Genomic DNA, 21,161 nt, shown 5'->3' on the forward strand with positions numbered 1-21,161 from the left:
ACAGTCGTTGCACTCACCTTTTCTAGGACATGGTAGGGAAGCTGGGGAGGAGGGAGGGCAGCGAGACTCCCGCCGCCTCCGCCGCTGCTGCAGCCACCAGCAAGTCCAATACCGGCTGATCAGCGATGAGGATGGAGAGGGTAGCAACCCCAGCAGTCGCCCTACTGACGGTGGGTAGAGCAATAGAGCGGCAGTGCAGTTATCCTGCTGGAGGCAGCTAGCTGGCGGCACCAAATCGCGCCGAGGGGCTGCGAGCACCCGCCGGCCCCCAGCAGTGGCAGCTGGGCCTGGGGCCGGCGGGTCTCCCGGGCTGCTGGTTCGCCCCGCGGTGACTGCGGAGGTTCCCGGAACCCGCCAGTCCCGCGGTAGGATTCCGCGCCCGCAGCGGGGAAGCGCGGCTCTCCGCGCCCCCTCCCTGGGCTGGGGTGGCCGGTGACAGCACTGGCGACAGAGCGTGGTGTGTATGTACGTGTGTGTGTGTGTGTGTGTGTGTGTGTGTGTGTGTGTGTGTGTGTGTGTGTTTGGGTGTGTGTTTGTGGGGGCAGTCGCGGCGCTGGGGCCCCCTCCCCGGGTCACACCCTCACTAGCAGTATGTGTCAGTCCAGCGTCCAGCCACCCGCTGGTGGGAGACAGGGTGCTGGTGGCGGTCGTTGGAACCCCAGCCACTGACAGCAAGGAGGCCAGGGGAAAACGGAACCCCAGTGCACGCACCCTGTATTCCCTTCCTCGCGGGTCCCCAAAGTCGGCCCTGACCTGGCTCCTGGCCTCAGGTGCAGGTGCCACCGGAAAGGGAGCAGAGGGCTGGAGGACCAAGGGCGGGCCAGCAGGGAAAAGTTTCTTTCCTGCGCCTCGGCTGCCCACCCGGTGAGACAGCTCTTGGGTCGCTGCCCCACCCCCACCGTGGGGGGAGCGCCCTGGAGCGCCGGGGTGTCTGCGCACCAGGGCGTGTGGGGAGCGACCGCCACCGACCCCGGGCTCTGACAGCAGCCGCCGGGCGCTGAGGGCCTTGGAAGGGACCGGCCGCGACAGCCCTCCCCCGCCGCGCGCCCCCCGCGCCGCCCCGCGCGCCCCCGCGCCCTCGCGCCCGCCCGGGCAGACACCTACGCAGCTGCGAAAGTGAAAGGCGGGCTCCCTGGCCGGGCGGCGCGGCGCGCGGGCACGCGGCGCGGGGAGGAGGACTGAGCCCCGAGCTACGATCCTAGGATTCGCCTGTCCCCCGCGCGCCGTGGAGCTGACCACAGCCTTCTCACTCTCCACCCTTCCCAAGTCCCAGCCTCTCACCCCAAGACACTCTGGTCACTCCAGCCCAGTGTGTGTGCGCGCGCTCGTTTTCACGGGCATTTGCGGGTGTGCGGGATACCCTATGCTCGAGACTCCTCCACTGCACGGTTACACGCCCCTAGGTGGAAGTCTGCGGGGCGGAGAGACCTGGGTCACTAGCGGTAGAGGCTCACCTGCTAGCTTGATTTTTAGGACTGAGTTAAATAAACCCAGGACTTGATCGTACATCCCCCTTTTCTAGTTTGACATTCCTTCCACGGTTTTCTAAACCCTCTGTAGCCCCTCCCTCTTTCCCAATTTCCTCCTAAATAGGAGTGAAAGTTGCTGATCCCCATTTAAAAGCGGTACTGTCCTGTTAAATTAATCCCTGCCTTTCTTCAGCAGCACTCCTATAGGTCAGTATCAAGCTTACTTGCTCCACCACCCACAGTGTTGGCACTCCTCAGTTCTGTGGCTCAAGGTGGCCTTTTGGCCTGCTGCAAAACAGACTTTTCCTGTTTTGTAAAAGTGGCTTCTAGGTTAAGTTTTGTAGAGGCAAGTCTTAGGTGAGATCAAGAAAGTGTTTAAATAATTTATAATAAAATTTAACCTTATATTCAGCAAATTTTAAAAAGGACAATTTAGAAGAATACTGATGTTCACAAACTGGAAATGCCTTAAAAATAAGAAGGACTGATACTGACAGATGAACAGAAAGATGAATAGAGACGTGATAAAGCGTACGTGAGTGTAGTATAATAACGGAAGAATCAAATTGCTAGTATACAAGAGTTTTCTCCAACTTCCTTGTATGTTTGAGATTTTGCATAGTAAAACACTAGAAGAGGAGCCACCATTTAAGGGAACTAAGATAATGTAAATTTCGTTCACAAGATTGGTGGGTTAGGCTTGGATGATTCCTTTCCCATGTACAAAGTAATCCTTCTCCTATGTGCTCCCACAGCTACTTCAGTCAATACTTTCAAATACAGACAATGTGATCAAAGTATGGTATAAAATGGGCTTATGATAGCTGCAACATTTTAGAAATTTAGGAGATTTCTTCCTATGGTTTATTTTCTTTTCTTTTGTTTTCTGAGACACAGTTTCTCTGTGTGGCTTCGACTGTCCTGGAACTCACTTTGTAGACCAGGCTGGCCTCCAACACAGAGATCTGCTTGCCTCTGCCTCCAGAGTGCTGAGACTAAAGGTGTGTGCCACCACTGCCTGGAATATTCCTATGTTTTTATTTAGCCACTTTGCAAATTTTTATCTGCTCTGTCTTTAAGGTTGTTTGATATTAAAATCTAAGATTTTTTTGGTATACTCTTTTGAAACATTTTCATACCAACACAGAGGGCGTCTGGGGTCTCTGCATGCCCAGATATGCCAGTTTCTTTTATTATTGAGGAAGATTTAGAGGATCTTAGAATTATCCATAGGCGAAGTTTTAGGTTTTTCTATTTTTAAATTTTTATCTGAGTATCAAGTTTCTCTTGCATAATCTCCCTTTGCTGGCACTCTGAGATGACACAGCGCTGGAATTCAGGGCTGTGCCCCCATGTGAGGGACACTAGGAAGGTGGCACTGCCTTTGATAGGATCAGTTCATCAGTACTGTCCCTAAGGGACACTATGAGAAAAGAGATCGCAGGGCTTTAGGGTGTTAGGGTGCACTCTCCTTTCCATGCCCATCGTGAAGAGCCCTGTTAGGCTCCAGATGTGTGTGGCAATGCCATTGCTTTAGAGAGGCTATCTCTTAACCAAAGCTGCTCTTTCCAACCTTTGAAATAAGCATATTTGTTATTTGCAAAAGGATGGAGGTTTTAATCTCTTTTGAAAAAGAGATTAAAAATTAAGAAATGGACAATCACAGAGAAGTATTACTCCATCTCCTATATAGCTACCAAATGTCTTAAAGCTGCAAGCAGCCTAGGTCTCTCTCCCTTTTGACAATCAGAGCACATTCACAGGCTGAGCCTGAGGACACCTCCCTCCCCCATCCCATTAGTGTCAAACTCCCTGAGGTTTGCCACAGTAAAGTGCACGACTCAGCGTTTGCAATTTACATGTGTGACATCACATCCTCTATTATGTAATTTCAGAAACAAAGCCTAATATCTAAGTTTGTGTTGGAAGAACCAGCTCTGTTTCGTCTTGAACAGAGCCGCCCTTAGCTCCCTGCTTCCAGCCTCACTTCCTCTTCATAAGCTGGAAGATTTCTCTGACCTCAGGTTGAACATACCTTTCTTATGTCTTTGTTTGCTAGCAAGAAAGTGAAGGCCATATAGTTTATTTTTATTGCATAAGATTTTTGTTTGTTTTTGTAGGCAGGGTTTCTCTGTGTAGCCCTGGCTGTCCTGGAACACTATGTGGACCAGGCTGGCCTCGAACTCACAGAGATCCGCCTGCTTCTTTTTGTTTTTTTAAGATACAGGCTAAAGCATTTAGTTACAATTAACTTCATTAACAAGCCTATCCACGCTAGGGTTGGTTGGTTTTTTATTTATTTATTTGTTTAGTTATTTATTTATTTCAGCTTTTCTCCTCTGTGTAGAGTCAGAGAAAGGAGGTGAACAGGACAATAATGTGAGATCAAACTTCTTTGTTTATTGCAAAACACACAGTTACAGTTTATAAACACTGCACACAAAGAAGAAATTGTGGACTGGAAGATAAATAGAGAACATATTAAGGATTTCACTGATACCCAAAATTGCCCAAACCCAATTTTCTACACAATTTGGAATATTTGCTTCAGTTTTCATTATTCACTAATTTGAATAATTAATTAGGGATTTGTTTACTGACTGATTTATCTTTCTACCTTCATCCTATTTTCAGGCAGTTTAAAAGAGAAAATTCACAAACTTACTACATTTCTATGGCCAGATTTTGAGATGGAAGAGCAGCAAACAGCACACACATCACGATTAGTAGCCATATTATTAGAAGCAAATCAGATTTCATTTGGCCTGCACTGAGGTTCTAAACTTAGAAATAATGTACAGTAGTTGGAAGGGGAAGGAACTTAGAGCAGTATATTTTAATAAAATCGGGACATTTTCAATTTCTTCTCTTTTCTCATGTTTTCTTGTGCAGTAGAAGAAATTCATCACCTTTAAATAACTGTGCTAATCTTACATAAATAACTGCATGGTTGTGTGCTCATTAGAAAGCCAGACTGTTTTTCTGGTATAATGCTCGGTAGCAGCACACAGACACACACAAATACACATACACACTCTCACACACATGAACATACACACATACACACAAATACACATTGCACGCACCACACACACATACACCAACACACTACACACCACACACAGGAGCATACACACATGCACATGCACACACATACATACATACACATACACACACAAACATATACACATACACACACAAATACACACTACACACCACACACAAGAGCATACAAATGTACACATGCACACACATACACACACAAATACACACTATATACACATACATACACACTCACAAAATACACATACCACACATATTACATACATATACACTTACACACCACAATACACACACATACATACACATATGAACATGCACACATATATGCACATACAAACACACACATGCACCTACATACACACCACACACACAATACATACGATACACACATATGCACATGCACGTGTGTGCACACACACATGCACATACACTGAAACCCACTGGGTCAAGAGTGTGAAACCCCTACCTCTGTTGAGCTAATGAAAACCCGTTTAGAGTTTCTCGCCAGGACTTCACAGAAGTGGCTCCCTTTTCAGTAGCTGGTGCTGTATTTTTAGCAACATTTTAACAGCTGTCAGTAACAACGAAGACAACATTTGATCAACAATATTTTTTATTCTATCAAAGATGATTGCAAAAAGAATGCCTCAATATTTAAATGTTTAGCCATTAAAGAGAAATAATTTCTTGTGATAAAAAAATGCTACAAACACATCAGAGACAGGCATGAAGTAATTGCATAAAATGAGGCCTAATGGACTTTTTTGTTTTAAATTTTCTGACAACTCTGTGCACCTAATAAAGATAACTATTCCCCAAAGGTGTCCATATCAGGAAGAGAAACATCACAATGGGGGTTACATAGTGTCTTGTCACACATTTGCAAATGGGCAGAGCATAGTTATGTGAGCAGAAAAAGTAAATATAATATTTCCCTTAATGGAGTTTAGAAAGAGAGGTTATCATATGTCAGATATATGACAATGGAAACATCAGATAGAAAATGTAAGAAGCTTCATGACAGATGCTATCGTTGTCCCTAAAGATAACCGTGGTCATCTGTGGAACTGGGTATATGTGGTAACTGAGACCTGTCCTTTGGAGAATGTATCACAAAGCAAATGAACCAAATAATCCAGTATATCTAGGGTAGGCTCCTCAAACTGAGTGGTTTTTTTTTTCTCCAAGGGAAATAGAGGTAATGATATTTTCTCCTTAAGTGCCAGGGTCAAATTATTCATAGGTCATCTGCTCTCTTCAAGAGCCTAATCCCGGTCTTGAAGGCAGCCAAACATTTTCCTCTTCGTCTAGCTGACAGTGTGGGTAATCTGTGCATTCTTACATCAAATAATGTTTCTGTTGCATGACAATTGTGTTCTCTAATCCTGTTGGAGTTCCATTACCCCTTCTAATAGGGAGTATTTTAAATTATATGACAGGATTTTTTTTAAAAACAATCATGCAATTTTTGTAAAAAAAAAAAAAAAAAACAGTTTAAATCTAACACAAACCATTTTACAGGTGCAACTGTTTAGACGATAAGGGTTTTTCAGAGAGTTATATGGTTTTATATATGCTTTGTTTTAAACTTGAATATTTATAAAACCGTATCACCTGCCATATTAATATTAATATTTAAACCACGATCTATTTTGAAGTACCTAGTGCTGATTGTAACTTATCCTTACTATCTTTTCAAATTAAGTAGGCATTTTAAAAAAGGATTTATTTTTATTTTATGTGTAGAGTGTTTACATGTATATATGTATATGCACCTTGTATGTCTGGTACCTGCAGAGGCCAGAAGAGGGCGTCATGTCCCCCGGAACTGGAGTTACACTTAGGAACCACATGTGGGTGCTGTGAAACAAACCTGGGTCCTCTGCAAAAGTGTCAAGCGCTCAGAACCGCTGAGCCATCTCTCCAGCCCCAGGAGGCATGTTTTTCTTTTAACTTAAATGTATTTTTAAATTTACTTATTATACAGTTCAAAAATTGTTCTTGTTCTGAGTGTTTCACGAAGATGGGCCCATTCCTTGAGGTAGAATTTAACTGATATTTCTTTTTCAGTTTTCATTAGATTTGATTAAAATTTGATGAAACCTTTGTAGCCATTACTATTTTTTCTTTCTTCTTAGTTTAGTAAGGCATTATACTGTGGTAGAATACAGAACATAAAATTCATCATTTTTATCTTTTGTCAACATGAAGATTTAGTGGCATCGAGTAATTCACACTGCAATGAAGTCAACATCACTCTCCAGATGCAGAATTTGTTCCGTCTTATACCACAGAACACCACTAGGTTTTAATCATTTATTGTATAAGATGTTTTCCTATGTTTTGGAAGGTGATGAACTTCCTATTTACTTCTGTAATAATTGTATCCCTCATTAAGAATGGTGTTGACGTGATAGGACTTTTTTCTTTTAAGAATCTGACCAGTGAGACACTGGAGGGATGGTTCAGTGATTGGCAGCATTTGCAGCTTGTGCAGAGGACTAGGATTCAGTTCCCAGCAGCCACACGGTGTTTACAACTATCCAAACTCCAGTTCAAGGGGCTCCAATGCCCTCTTCTGGCCTCTGAGGCCACTGTGCTCACATGGTGTACATAGACACATATAAGCAACCCACTCATACATAAAATAAAATGATAAATCTTAAAACAAAACAAGTTGAACAATGAATTTCATTCAAGATAGATGAGATTTCTAGGTATTTAGAAATAGACCTTGTGAATAATCGAACTTCAGCTGAAATAAAATGGAGTTACATTTCAAGTGTTATTTAAACATTCATTGGTCTGGAGAGCTAAGATAAAAAGAAAGGACTGTGTACTGCGCTGTGAGGAGAGTTGTTGTGTTACTTGGGCTGAAGACATTACAGTGCTATGTGCTCCACAGACTAGAAATGAAGCATTCTGAGCAGCTTTTGACAGGGAGGTCATGTGGAAAAATGAGATTGCCTCTCATGGTAGATAGTGACAGCTCAGAAATATGAACCACAACAATGTAATTCCATTATAAATATCATTAATGGGTTAAAGAGATGGTTCTTTACTTCCCTGACATGAAAACTGGTGGTCAGATGTTTGCACCCACAGCAGGTGGCTCACAAATGTCTGTAACTCTCGCTTCCAGGGATCCAACGCCCTCTTCTGGCCTCCAGGGACACCTGCACATGTGTATGTATACACTTGTGCAAACATGTGCACACACATAAATCAAACAAAATCTTCAAACAATATTAAAGTGTTTAATTACAAACACTATCAAGCATAATTCATTTTATACATTTATCAATATTCCATAACATATTTCAAGCACACAAAAACATCTCATCACCTCCAATGCAGTCACTGCCTTCATGTCCACAGGATAATATCATATTTGCTATAGATTGCTACAGAAACAGGAAGCTGTTCATAGGAGCGATACATTCCTACTTCATAGAAGTTGCTGTTGGAGAGAGAAGGGTGCCTAGTCTTTCACTGGGCCACACAGTAAGCTTACAGAGCAAGTTAGATTCAATTAGTGACTGATTTTTAAGTAAGAAAATACATTTAAAAAAATTAAAAATAATAAGAATTTCAGCTGTGAGATAAATAAGTTTGAAATACAAATAATACTCTTCTATAGAAAGCCAAGAATGAAAGCCTTTATCCATATACACCCATCGTGGGGAAAGAGCTAGTGTGTTGACCTTCATGTGCATGTTAACAAAGGTGAGAATGTGTAGGAAGCCACAAGTCCCTCCATGAATCTGTCACAATGTCACAGCACAGGGTTAGATCCAGGTAGGGTGATGCTCAGTGGGTCAAGAGGAAGATTCCAGGATGCCTGACTTCCAGCCAGTACATGTCCTGGTGGGCTGGCACTGGTGCCCAGCTGGTCAGTGCTGCCAGACAGATGCCCCTGCTTCAGGGGCCAATCAGAATGTTCTTAAGAGATGTGCAAAGCACAAAGGCCAAAGAAATTAAGATTTCCAAGAAAAAAGTACCAGGTTCTTTCTTCCAATCTGCAAAACCTCTTCTAGAGAATACATGTAATCCAGGCTCATTTGCCACCAGACAAGTATTCCACCATTTAGGGTTCACATCTGCCCAGGACTCACCAGTCTTCACAGAATTTTGATGAAGAATTCCAGATTTCCCATACATTTCAGATGCCAACACACACACACACACACACACACACACACACACACACACACACACACACACACATACACACACACACACACACACACTCACAGACACACACAATTTACATAGATTGCTGAATGTTGAGATGGACTGGAAAAGCAGTTATGAACTTCTTATTCTAAAGGAAATCAGAAATAGGATTTTTACTGGTCTGGATAGTCAAGGCTCTGCAAGCAGAGTGACAGAGCAAGCTATCAGCTTACTGTATCATTTTAAGTAATTATTTTCAGAGGAAAAGATTGGAAGGGTGAAAGCCCCTCCCCCTTTATTTGGCAAAGGATATCGGAACTTTGACATATGTCTTTCGCACTTACTTTTAAAAAGTTACTACCCTGAGTCACAAACTAGGGGTTATATACAAGAAGAATTCCAGTTCTAAAGCAGAGAACCATCGCAGCTACTTGTCTCATGAATGACAAGAAGAAAAAAGCCAGAATACAGGAAGGGGCCAGGGCAAGAGACAGTCTCAGGGGCATGCCTTCTTTCTTTCTCACTTCCATCTCAGGGAGACCTACTTTCCGTTAAGTCCCATTTCCTGCTTCTTATCACCTGCCAGTGATGCCATCACATTATGGATTCACCAATGGATTAATCGCTTGACTAGATCAACACCATCAGAATCTAATAATTTACCAATAGTTCAATCTTGCCCTTGAGCCCTGAGCCCCAAATCCATAGACCTGAGGGTGTGTGTGGCTGATTTCATATTCAAGCCATAGCAGAGGTGAAGGTTAAAAGCTTTGGGTATTGATATAGCCTGGGTTTAGATGTCACCTGCAACCACTGTATAACTATGGGTAGATTATTAAGCCTTGTGCCTTAGTTTCATCACCTGTAAAATGAAGTAATATACCTTACTTCATAGGGTTGTTGTGGAGATTGGCAATTTTTGTGACAGCTGGATTATGACAAATAATTCGTGTCAGCTACAGTATCTTCATGTGTTTACTTCTAAGCCATCTGCTCTTCTCTACTCACATTCTTTCTTTTTCTTTATACATTCATCATTGGTCCTCTTTGTGCAGTTCTGATTGGCTTCCTTCCACTAACATCTAGGCATACCTGTTTTCCATGTGCCAAGTCAGCCACTGCAACACGTATTATTTTCGTAGTATAATGCCATCCCACCCTAACCGCCCACCCTGTGACCTGGTGTGTACTGGCATAAACTTGACAACACATTTAGGTTGTTATGGAATTCTTAATCTATTAGAAGTAAATTCTTTTATATGATATAAAACCAAATTTTGTTTCACTTTCTTCTTTTTGGGGCACTGAGTATGGTTGCATATCCCAATTTCTCTTGCATTTAGGTGTGATCTAGGTACACATTCTGCTGTATTAACAGAGGCGAATGTATTCTACTTCAGGCCTGGCCGTGAATCTTCCTGGGTGATTGTCCAAACTATTTCTTCTCCTAACATATGTGCTAGTTTGGAAGCATCAATGTATGGAATGAAGCTGTATTTCTGAGTCATCTTCTGGTGGAAAGCTACTAAGGCCAATCACATAGGACTGTAACAGAAGCAAGAAACAACTATTTTGTCACCCCCAAGAGATTTAGGGCAAATATGTTATTTTATTGCCCTAATGTAGGTGCATAGAAGAGGAATAATTCGACAAGATATAAGATTATAGTGGATCGTATGTAGTACAGTTTCAATGTAATTATGTCACAAGCATCACTGTACTAATTGTGGAGTCCCAGTGTATTGTAGAGAAAGAATATGGATCATAGAATCATCCAGAACCAGATTAAGATTCTGTCCCCAAAATTTATAAGCTTTGATTTCAAAATGTTCTATCTCTGGAATCAAAATAGAATGTCTTTTTTTAATGATCTTGTTGGATACGTAAATTAAAACCTGTTAGGTAATGTTCCTTAATTTCCTTCCCTTCCAAGGTTTCAATATGCTTAATCTGGTATATAATATTGGTGAGTCCACATCCCAAACCTCGTTTTAAAAAATTTGACTTTGTAAAAGCACTGTATTAAATCTTGACAAAATGGTAGCAATTTAGTCCACACAAAGCACTCATTTCCATAATATGTGCCCAAATGAAAAAAAAAAATCATTATAAAACTTTTTATGTTGAAAATAGTACTGAGTAGAGAACAATTTTCCCTTTATTTAGTGCATTATTCAGAAAGTTCCCAAGTTAGAAAGCTTATGCTATGCACCATAGCATAATCTTGAAAATATTGTATTTAATTAAAATGGGAATTTCTGAAATGATTACAACAGCATTTATCTTTCAAAACCTCACATAAAATTTTTTGACCCATAAAATATTTATGAGTTAATTTTCCTTTCCCCATCTCAATTTAGCAATCAGAGTAGTTTCCATTTCAAAATACTGAGGGTGGGCCGCTAGCAAACTGTGCACCAGCAAGTTTAAAAATACCTAAATATCACACACATATGGTCACTTGTATACATGGGGCAAACAAGATTTCAAAGGCATACCTGTAAGGGTTGCCACTTACTAGTTAATATTTAAACAAATTGTTAAGAATTTATGACATCCATTTGGCAGCTTTTTAAGTGGAAAAAAACAAGCTAGAGTATTACATATTAATATAAAATGCGAGTGGCTGAAAAAATTTACACTAGTCACACAAAGAACATTAACAAGTCAACAGGTATTCATCGAGGGTATATATTTCCTGATCCTACATTAATCAGGGCAACTGAGTAAACTCCCTGTGGCTTAGCTTCTTGTTTTAGACACATAGTAGGCTTTTCCCTTCAATTATCAAGCAGGTATTTCTGAGCAGTGGTAGGGTAGCATCATGCTCACTCTGTCCTCTGTCCTTCTTATTTCCACCCACGATTGCTTAATTTTCTTTCTTCTCATCATCTCCAGCTGTACTACCCTCAGGACAATCCCCAAACCTCTGTCAGCCTCCCCCAACCCTTCCTCTCTCCAAGCATGAAGTTACATTTTTACATAGAGTTTCATCTTTGGCAACATGAAACATCATACAAGGTCAGAAATACCTTAGAGAGAAGTTCCCATGTTTGTCTTTGAAGTACATTATGCATGGCCATCTTTATGCATCACGTTTGAGGCTGTTCTACCATACAGCTCAGCCAGTTTTTTCTCGGGCATTGGAACAGATTGCTGTTTTCTCAGCTAAATACCTGATGAAGTAGTTGGCTTGCATTTCAGGGCCATGTTGTTAAAAAAAAAAAAAAAAGAAAAAGAAAAACGTATCTTGAAACACTTGAATCACACTTGGATGGTAAGATGCTCATACCATGAGAACAATTCAGGAACTGAGACCAAGGGAAGGAACATCAGATTCGAATCTCCCTTCTCACACTTTTGGGGCATATGCTTTAGTGGGACGCGGGACAGATGCACCCACACTATTTACATTCTTTCTTTCTTTCTCTTCCTGGCAGAGTAAGTAGAATTGAGTATGGGTGTGAACTTTATATGTGTTGAGGAGATGTGGCATTTCAAACCATAACGTTTCCTCAGAAGGGCGGATCCTGGGAAAGGGAATTTAGGGGCCTCAGCTTCTATGTTTGTTGGAGCAGGAATCCCCTTTGATTAATGGAGTGAATGTCTCAGTGATTGAAAACACACAGACCTGGGGAGGATGAAGGCTTGAGAGGATGATTTATTCAACAACATTGCTTCTCAACTTTAGCTCTGTGTGTTTGATTCCCTTCTCTGCAGATGGGTAAGATTACCAGGGTCTAGCAGCACTGTTAGCTCCTTTTCTCATTGTTCTGACAGAATCCCTGGCAGAAGCAGTGTGAGGCTTGAGGATTTATAACCCATAATGGCAGGGAAGTCACACTAGCTGACATGGAAAGCTGCTGATCACACTGTACCCTCAGTAAGGAAACAGACAGGAATAGACGGTGCTCAACTGGCCGCCTTTTTTATTCAGTAGAAGAACCTAGCCCATAGGATGATGCCACTTACATTCAGGATCGGTCTTCTCCATCCTCAATAAAACCTTTCTGGAAACACTCCTATAGACACATGCAGCGGTGCTTCCACGGTGGTGCTAAATCCAGAAGCCAATAATCCAGTTAAACAAGCGGCAACAGTATTTATTCATGGCTTCAACTCCCTAGATGCCTGTAGAAAACACCTCAAAGTTGTGACGATTGAATGTCACTAGATACTGCCAGATAGCCCTACCTCTGGGACGGGCCAAAGTTACCTTTGATTGACAGACACTTGTCTTTGTAATGGACTATGAAGACCTGGGAGACTTTGAGGAGTATTTTCTATGGAAGAAAATGTGGGTAGGGTTGAGGCAAGGCTTGTTACTATGCCAAAGGCCTCTGAAAGTCTTTAGTCATTGATTGTTGAAGACTTATAAAACAGGTCTAAAATCTCATGTAAACTATTTTCCGTTATATAAACCCCTTCCATTTCCCAAACCTTCAGGAAAGTCTTTCAAAAACACCAGCACCATGTGTGAGCAGCTAATTCGTGACCATCAAGCAATAGAATGAGTTCCCATGTAGGCTGGTAAAGCTTGGAACAAGGATCACATAGACGCTTTGCTCGATTCAAAGGAAATGGCTTATGGAACCAGCTCCCACCAATAAGGACTGTGGGAGAAAAAAAAAACCCTGTGGATTTCCACTATGTGTGGGTCATGGATGTAAACAATGTCCATGTAGCTCCTTGGAGTTCCTAGGTCTTTCAGTTACAGTTTGTAATAGCAACGATCATTGTAGAAGGAGACAAAAAAGCTTTTCTCCCCAAATTTCTACTGCTTGGTCTGGAATTTGGGGGCTATAGAAACAGAGACAGCTACTTGTCATTGCTTCCTCTGTGTAAGGTCAGCCTGCTAGGGGACATGGCTAACTTCACATCTCTCCATCCTCTCAGGGTGCAGCCTCTCCTGTCCTCCCATCATAGCTGCTCTCCACTGCCCTGTCGCACAGTCTTCCCAGAAACGCTCTAGACAGGTCTCATTGACATCTTCTACGGCTTCCTCACCACCCAAGCATAATCAAAGAGGTCCGTTTCTCTCGTTCTTAAACCCCTTCCATCCTAGGTCCAAACTGTCAGATACCCACCCACTGTCTCCAGGGCACAGTTCCATTCTATTGCCTCAAATCATTCTTTCTTATTTAAAAAGCTCTATATTTCATATCTTCAAATCTTAATTTGATGTATTCTACTCTACTTTCAGATATCAACCCCAAAATAGTGTTTCCTACAGTAAACAAAACGATAAACTCACAGGATTTTATCTGTACCTTTTAAATGGCATTTATCATTTTCTTTCTGTCTTAATAGCTACTTGTCCACATGTTATCTTTTAGTTCTAAGCTCAAAGCATCTTGAAAATTGGAACTCTGTCTTAGTAATTGGTTAATGGCAGCTGCTAAGTAGTTGGTTTCAATTACTTCCATTTTCTTAAAAAGAATTTAAGGTGGCTTCAAAGGACACATAAACTAATAGCTAATGGCTTAAATCAGAAGAAATTAAAAAATGGGGAAATAAAACAGAAGCATAGAATAATCCATTACCCCCACATTGCTAACTGAAACATAAAAGTAATTTTCTGTGGTAATATTTTATTTGTGATGAAATGTGATATTTTATTTGTATGTTAATAAATAAAGTTGCCTGGAGATCAGAGGTCACATAGCGAGCCATTAAGCAGAAGTCCAGAGGGGGTAGCACATGCCCTTAATCCGAACACATGGCAAGCAGAGTCTTTCTGTGGTCAAGGACACAGCCAAGTGTGGTGACACGAGCCTTTAATCCCAGTACCAACCATAGAGACCTGGAGGTCTGTATAGACAGGCAGTGATGAGGAAGTCATGTGACTGGGCTTAGAGCCTATGAGAAGGCAGAACAAAAAGGCAATAAAAACACAAGTCAGGCAGGAAGAAACTCTCTCTCTGGGGTAGTTACTGCTGGTGGTAAGCTAAAGCTAGTCATGGCTATTGCTCTGATCTCTTTGGCTATTTCCTCTGTATTTAGCTCTGTGTTTCTCATTTACTAAGACTGTTTAGAATTTCATCTATAATTTTCCTCAAATGAGACTTGTTGATGTATCACACATCTCAGTCCAGGGTGAAGTTCATATTCTTCCTCCTTAAGTCCTTGTTGTATCCTTGTACCAAATCTGGCCATGAATTTTGATGTGGTCCACTGTCATCTTTTTGCATGGCCTTATCTTCCTAACCATAGTGATGATTCTGGGCATAGACCCTTGATGCCAAGCCAAAACAAAACAAACAAACAAACAAGCAAGCAAAAACAAAACAAAACAAAAAACAAAAAAACCCCAAAACAACAACAACAAAACCAAAACCAAAAAAACACAAAAAACAAAAAACAACAGAAAAACAAACAAACAAAACACCCCAACAAACAAACAAACAAACAAAAACCCAAAATATTTTTCTTGGGTTTGTTTAATTTTGGAGCTGAATCAAAATGTTTTTGCATGATGGATGATGAGCTAGGAAACTGCAGAATCACCTCAGGTAGAGAAGGCAGACTTTCAGGAGACACGGAGGCAAACTGCACAAGGAAGCAGAGACTAGAAGCAGAGAAAATCCTGGTGGCACGTGAACCCTTGACCTTGCTTCTGAGACCACTCTCCCAAAGCAGTTCAGCCTCCTGAAGCGTCATTATCAAAGCTTCTTTGGGTTTTGTTGGATGAGGTTGGAATCCTGGAGTCTGATAGCCTCGCCTCTGAAGTCTCAGAATTAGCCTCTCTCAGATGCCAGCCGCATTCATTCATCGATGATTTTCTTAGTTACCTCCTTACCTCAGATGACCTTTAGCTTGCCCTCTTTGTAACACCTATCACAGTCTTTCTCCAGGATCTGGTCTGAGATCTGTCTTCTCCATTAAAACCCTTCTTGATTGATCCTTTTCTTTTCTGACTTGTTGTGGCCCTTCTCTACCCGTACTGTTGAAATGGGTTGATTTTTCTCCCTTGGTTTGTTCTGTTTTGTGTTTTCTGGGTAAGAGAATGGATCCTCCTCCCCTTCTTCTCCTTCTGTTTATTTACTTACAAAGATCTGCCTTTAAGAAACTGTATCTTCTTTGTTTAAAAGCAATTTTAATTTGTTTGGCTATGATGGCTAGGGGCAAGTAGTGAGGGAAAATTGAATTTTATCTACATAAAAAAGGAAACATGGAAAAATGTGAAACTTGCAAGCAGTCAAGAAAAGGAGATGTGAGGAGCAGAGGAGGGTGAGAGGAAGGGCTAAGCAGCTCCTAGAGTGAGGAGACTGTGATCCTTTCCCACATTTCCAAGCCTTCTGGGGAGGAAAGAAAACAAACGTGTGGGTAGATCCCAAAGCCCTTTCCATGTGATAGGTATTACAAAGAGGGCAAGCTAAAGGTCATCTGAGGTAAGGAGGTAACTAAGAAAATCATCGATGAATGTATGCGGCTGGCATCTGAGAGAAAGTAGAAGGGTCAGGACTTTCCCGTCTCTGCGGCATCTGCATGCAGAGTGTTGCCTGTCTTTCCTGTTGACTCCATACACCCAAACTCTATCTCTTTATTCATCGCATTGATTTTGTGCATGCTCCCCAGGGATCTACTCAGGTTTGAAGTTGGAGATTTGGGCTAAGGAGCAGGAGGGCTCAGTGCATATGGAGGTCACGAGTGCTTATTAGTTTACTATTGTGTATGTATACACAGGTTGGTGGGTGTACCCATGTGCACATATGCTTGAGGTCAACATCACGTGTCATTCCTTAGATGCTGTCCACCTTGTTTTAAGTAGTGTCACTCATTTGACCTATATTTGCCAAATAGGCAAGGCTGGCTAGCATCCAGGCTCCCGGAATCTGCCTGCTTCTGCCACCCAGGCGTTAGCCTTTAGGATTCTAGAAATAGAACTTAGACCCAGCTTCTGGTGTTTGTGTTGCAAACTTTCCTGACTCCAGCTGAAAAGTCACTTTTCTAATCCCTCCTTCCATACTTCCCCATGCCTCTCCTCTCCATGCTGGCAGTGTGACTTTCAACTTGACTTTAATCAAACAGTTCAGAGAGATTGTCGGGGAGAGGAGGAGGCAGGGTGGGAAGAGGGGAGAGGAAAAAAAAGGGACCTTATCCTTGCTCTCCAGAGTCTTCCAAACTCTTCTGCTGGCTGCCAGATTCCAACATTACCTGACTTCATTTGATTTATCCAAGCAAACTTCCCTTACTAACATAATTCTCTTTCCAGGGATGCTGAGGCTCTTCGTGTAGGTGAGTACACTGAGAGTCTCCGCCCACTGCCTAGATAGAAGTAGTTATTATCTCTGGCTGCCATTCCACTATTTCTACCTACAAATTTTGCTTTTCTCATATTCCAGTAGATTCTTTAGCTCCTCTTGGGAACCTGTTCTGATTCGCAATCTGCAGTTATGTTTTAACAGATCTTATATTTATACAACTAGACAAGTATGTTTATGTATATATACATATGCATAGTACAATATTTATATGTCAAACAATACTGTGCCATACAACATTGACTGTTGCTCTCTGGCTGACTTTATGGTGGTCAATCTGCTCAGGAGTAGCTGGAGGACCAAAGTAGTAATTTCACATTCTTATATAGTGGGTGCTTAGTGTTCACTCGACATGTAAAATGTCCCTTAGCTGATTGCATTCACAAAGGTTACATATAGGCTTTGTTTAGTTTGTTACTCTTTCCCAAGGCCAGAACATGGCGTGGAAAACAGTGGATCCTACATGAATATTGAATACATGAGTAAATATGTCTGCCAGCTTCCGTTATTCCTAGTAGTGAGGGATATTCTTTTCTTCTTCGTTTTGCCATGCAATGTTTAGGCGTTTCTCATAACTCTCTTAAATCTAATATCTGCACTTCCTCAGTTGAGTTCCTCAGCCATTCTGTTTATTGCAAATGTTACTACTTGTTTCATGAGTTGGCATCAGTCATTCTTAAAGCACCACACTCATTTCAAGTCACATTTGGGTCACATTCAATCAATCTATACTGGAAGAGAAAATGGAGAGCAAGGCATATGCGTAGGCTCAGATGTTCACTCCCACATCGCTGGGTTATCATGACACTGAAGAGTGAGGCATGGACAGGAAAGGGTTAAAAGGAATCTCTCCAGGGACATGTCAGTTTTTACTAATGAAAATGCTCAAAACCACAGAGGTATAAATGAACTCCAAATTAACAAGATTCCAATATTTACTGGGAAGAAAAAGTTGAGAGAAGCCAAGGTGATTTTACAGAGGAAAAGGGGGAAAGGAGCTTTTTCAGGTTATCAAGACTTACTGCGAAGCCTTCTTAAGGAATCTGAGGAGCTGGTGGGACACAGACAGACAAAACAAGCAAACCCAAAACCCAAACCAAAACAACAAAGGCACACACAACAGATTAACCCTGGGGCGTGAACTCTGTAAAAAAGATCCCGGGTGGTGGCGCACGCCTTTAATCCCAGCACTCGGGAGGCAGAGCCAGGCGGATCTCTGTGAGTTCGAGGCCAGCCTGGACTACCAAGTGAGTTCCAGGAAAAGGTGCAAAGCTGCACAGAGAAACCCTGTCTCGAAAAAAAACAACAAAAAAACAAAAAACAAAAAAGATCCTGAAGCCATTAGCTGGTGTGTTAAAAAGTATCTACTATGTCTCACATGAAAATAAATACAGATTCTGGGTGAATTAGTAACTCAAATGCAAAAAAATTCTCAAAGAAAGTACCAAATATTTTGAAAGCTTGGAGTAGGAAGAAATTTTTCTAAGTAACACAGAAGTGCAGATACTATAGGAAGAAAAGATGGGTAAGTTTGATGGTACTAAAATTTAAAGTTTATTTATAAAAAGGATATCGGTGTTCAACAGCAACTCACAAACTGGCTTCAAATTTCTTAGACATATGTGTGTATCTGACAATGGTAACTAGAGTATATATTATAAATGAAATAAACAAAGGACTGAAAATTCAATAGGAAAAATGAGAAATGATTTGTAATAGGTGACTCACAAAAAAAGAAGCATAATTGGTCACTACATTCAACTCTAAAAGTATTTAGAGAACTGTATCATTTAATAAAATTGAGATTGAAGAAATTGTATCTTACTACAATTCTTATTTTATGTATATGTGCTTGCACATATACACAGATATAAACCCTGCATTTATGAACAAGTAGCATATGCAAAGACCCTTGCAAAGTTTGTAACCATAAAATTTGAGACAAACCCAAGTTATGAATATCAGGATAATAGGTAAGTAACTCTTGGTATTTCTCCCAATTCAGCTGATATAAACTAATTAGAGCTGTATTAGTCAAAACAAACCTCAAACATCACACAAAGGAAAGGACAAAAGCCAACTGTGGAATGTATATTTATGACACAAGGCTTTTTTTTTTATTACTCTAGGACAATTGCTGTCTGCTACAACTGAGTGTCCCCCAAAACAGGCTCTGAGAAATTACCTCATGGAAGGCTCTTTAGTAAGTACTCTGGGAATGAGCTCTTATGGAAGGGAGGTAAATGTAGGGGGATGGGATGCGAGGAGATTGTGCAGCAGTCTTTACTTCTGGAAGCTTCTGATACTGAAATTGACCACCAGAATGGTCTGAGTTAGGTTAAGTTCCTGTCTCCTCACCTTGCAACAATGTCACTGGCTAGTGAGACGAAGGAAGACCTGGGGTAGATAGCTTTCCTCACCCCTCTACATAGTCATGAGTAATATTCATATTGATACTCTCTTGTCTTCCTGGAACTAAGTCACGTTAGAGTTTCCCACATCCCTCTAGATTTGACCAAGCAATTCGCGCTGATGAATGGATCTCACAAGTGGTACATTTTAACTCTAGGTAGAAGCTTTTCTTAATCCAGTGTCCCTTCCTACTCCATAGTGACCTGTGATGTTCCAGATGGTGGCAACCCTTCCAGCTGCATCTCTGAATGAAGACACCCTGGAACAGTGCCCCCAGCCATCCTATGACATATGATCAAAAGTAAACATTCTGAGCCGGGCGGTGGTGGCGCACGCCTTTAATCCCAGCACTCGGGAGGCAGAGCCAGGCGGATCTCTGTGAGTTCGAGGCCAGCCTGGTCTCCAAAGCGAGTTCCAGGAAAGGCGCAAAGCTACACAGAGAAACCCTGTCTCGAAAAACCAAAAAAAAAAAAAAAAAAAAAAAGTAAACATTCTGGTTGCTAACTGCTAACAAGGACTCCATTGTCACAGTAGCACAATGGTGACATCTGACACGTGTCATCTTTCAATTCCATATCTCACCTTTGCTACCTTGTGTTTCTCTCCTTATTTCTTACCCAATATTTATACTTAATATTCTTTTCCATCCTGTTCAAGCTCAGGATTTCCCACAAAGTGTTCGATAAAGAACCAGTTATGTAAACTGTTCTCTGAAATCATGGTTTTTATGGTCTTTAGGTAGGAAACCACACACAGTGTCACTCTCAGGGATTTATAATTGCTTATTAGCATATTAAATTTCCTAAGCAGTCTCTCCATAAAAAAATTTGTTTTAATTAATTTTAATTTTTATTTCAGAAACTCATTGGACTATGGAACCCTAAAAATAACATCCATTAACATCTGACAAAGGAACACATTTTTGGAAACTATGCCCTTAGCAATTTTCCTCTTTCCATTGCAAATTAAACAAATCCAGCAGATCTACTTGGGACCAAAGAGAATGGAATTGGGATTTATTCACAGTAGGTTCAAGAACTAAGAGTCTTTCTACAAGCATAGCAGTTCAATAGAACTGACTTTTAAAACACTATTCAGTTGGTTTTAAAATCAATCAATCAACACTAATTTAAGATAAACAGAACAGCAAACACTAGGATGTGGGGAAGAGTGGCTCCTCCGTTAGCTAAGGCTGAGAATGTGTTTTCAAAGATTATATGTAGATAAATAAATATAAAGTAATTAAATTAGTGCATGAGCACTGCCAATGGACAGGTATAGTTGGAGCCTCTGTTTCTAGGGTCACACAGCTAAAGGGGATGGTTGGAAAATTGATAACTGTTTTTCATATGCTGGATTCCAGCGTAAAGGATTCATTGAGTCACAAAACACTCATTTTGTGTGTGTGTGTGTGTGTGTGTGTGTGTGTGTGTGTGTGTGTGTGTGTGTGTATGTGCAGGCCAATGTTGGGTGTCCACTTTAATCACTCTCTATTATAGTCTTTTTGTAGCTAGAGTTTTCCTGCCTGGCCCATAGTCAGGACAAATCTCTGTCACCTGCCAGTCCCACAGCCGCTCAGACCCAACCAAGTAAACACAGAGACTTATATTGCTTACAAACTGTATGGCCGTGCCAGGCTTCTTGCTAACTGTTCTTATATCTTAAATTAATCCATTTCTATAAATCTATACCTTGCCATGTGGCTCGTGGCTTACCAGCGTCTTCTCATGCTGCTTGTCATGGCAGAAGCTGGCAGTGTCTCCCTCCGCCTTCCTGT

General features: G+C 41.4%; 1 protein-coding gene and 1 long non-coding RNA gene across 4 annotated transcripts in view; one reads left to right on the plus strand and one right to left on the minus strand.

The window, feature by feature from the left end:
* Nr3c2 (nuclear receptor subfamily 3 group C member 2) overlaps nucleotides 1-1,021 on the minus strand; it is a 333,780-nt gene extending 332,759 nt beyond the window's left edge. For 2 of the 3 annotated variants that reach the window (XM_052729017.1, XM_052729020.1), the window contains exon 1: nucleotides 18-1,021. The gene's annotated coding sequence lies outside the window, so the exon portion shown is untranslated. The remainder of the gene's footprint in view (nucleotides 1-17) is intronic. The other variant, XM_052729018.1, reaches the window with a different exon arrangement.
* On the plus strand, nucleotides 57-20,087 carry LOC128104208 (uncharacterized). The gene is made up of 3 exons (XR_008215909.1): nucleotides 57-170; nucleotides 19,102-19,175; nucleotides 19,584-20,087. It is a non-coding gene; the product is annotated as an uncharacterized LOC128104208 (long non-coding RNA).
* Nucleotides 20,088-21,161: the final 1,074 nt, after the last annotated feature.

Source organism: Peromyscus californicus, unplaced genomic scaffold (assembly GCF_007827085.1).
Source record: "Peromyscus californicus insignis strain IS unplaced genomic scaffold, ASM782708v3 Scaffold_8__1_contigs__length_139910024, whole genome shotgun sequence".
NCBI classification, from domain to species: domain Eukaryota; kingdom Metazoa; phylum Chordata; class Mammalia; order Rodentia; family Cricetidae; genus Peromyscus; species Peromyscus californicus.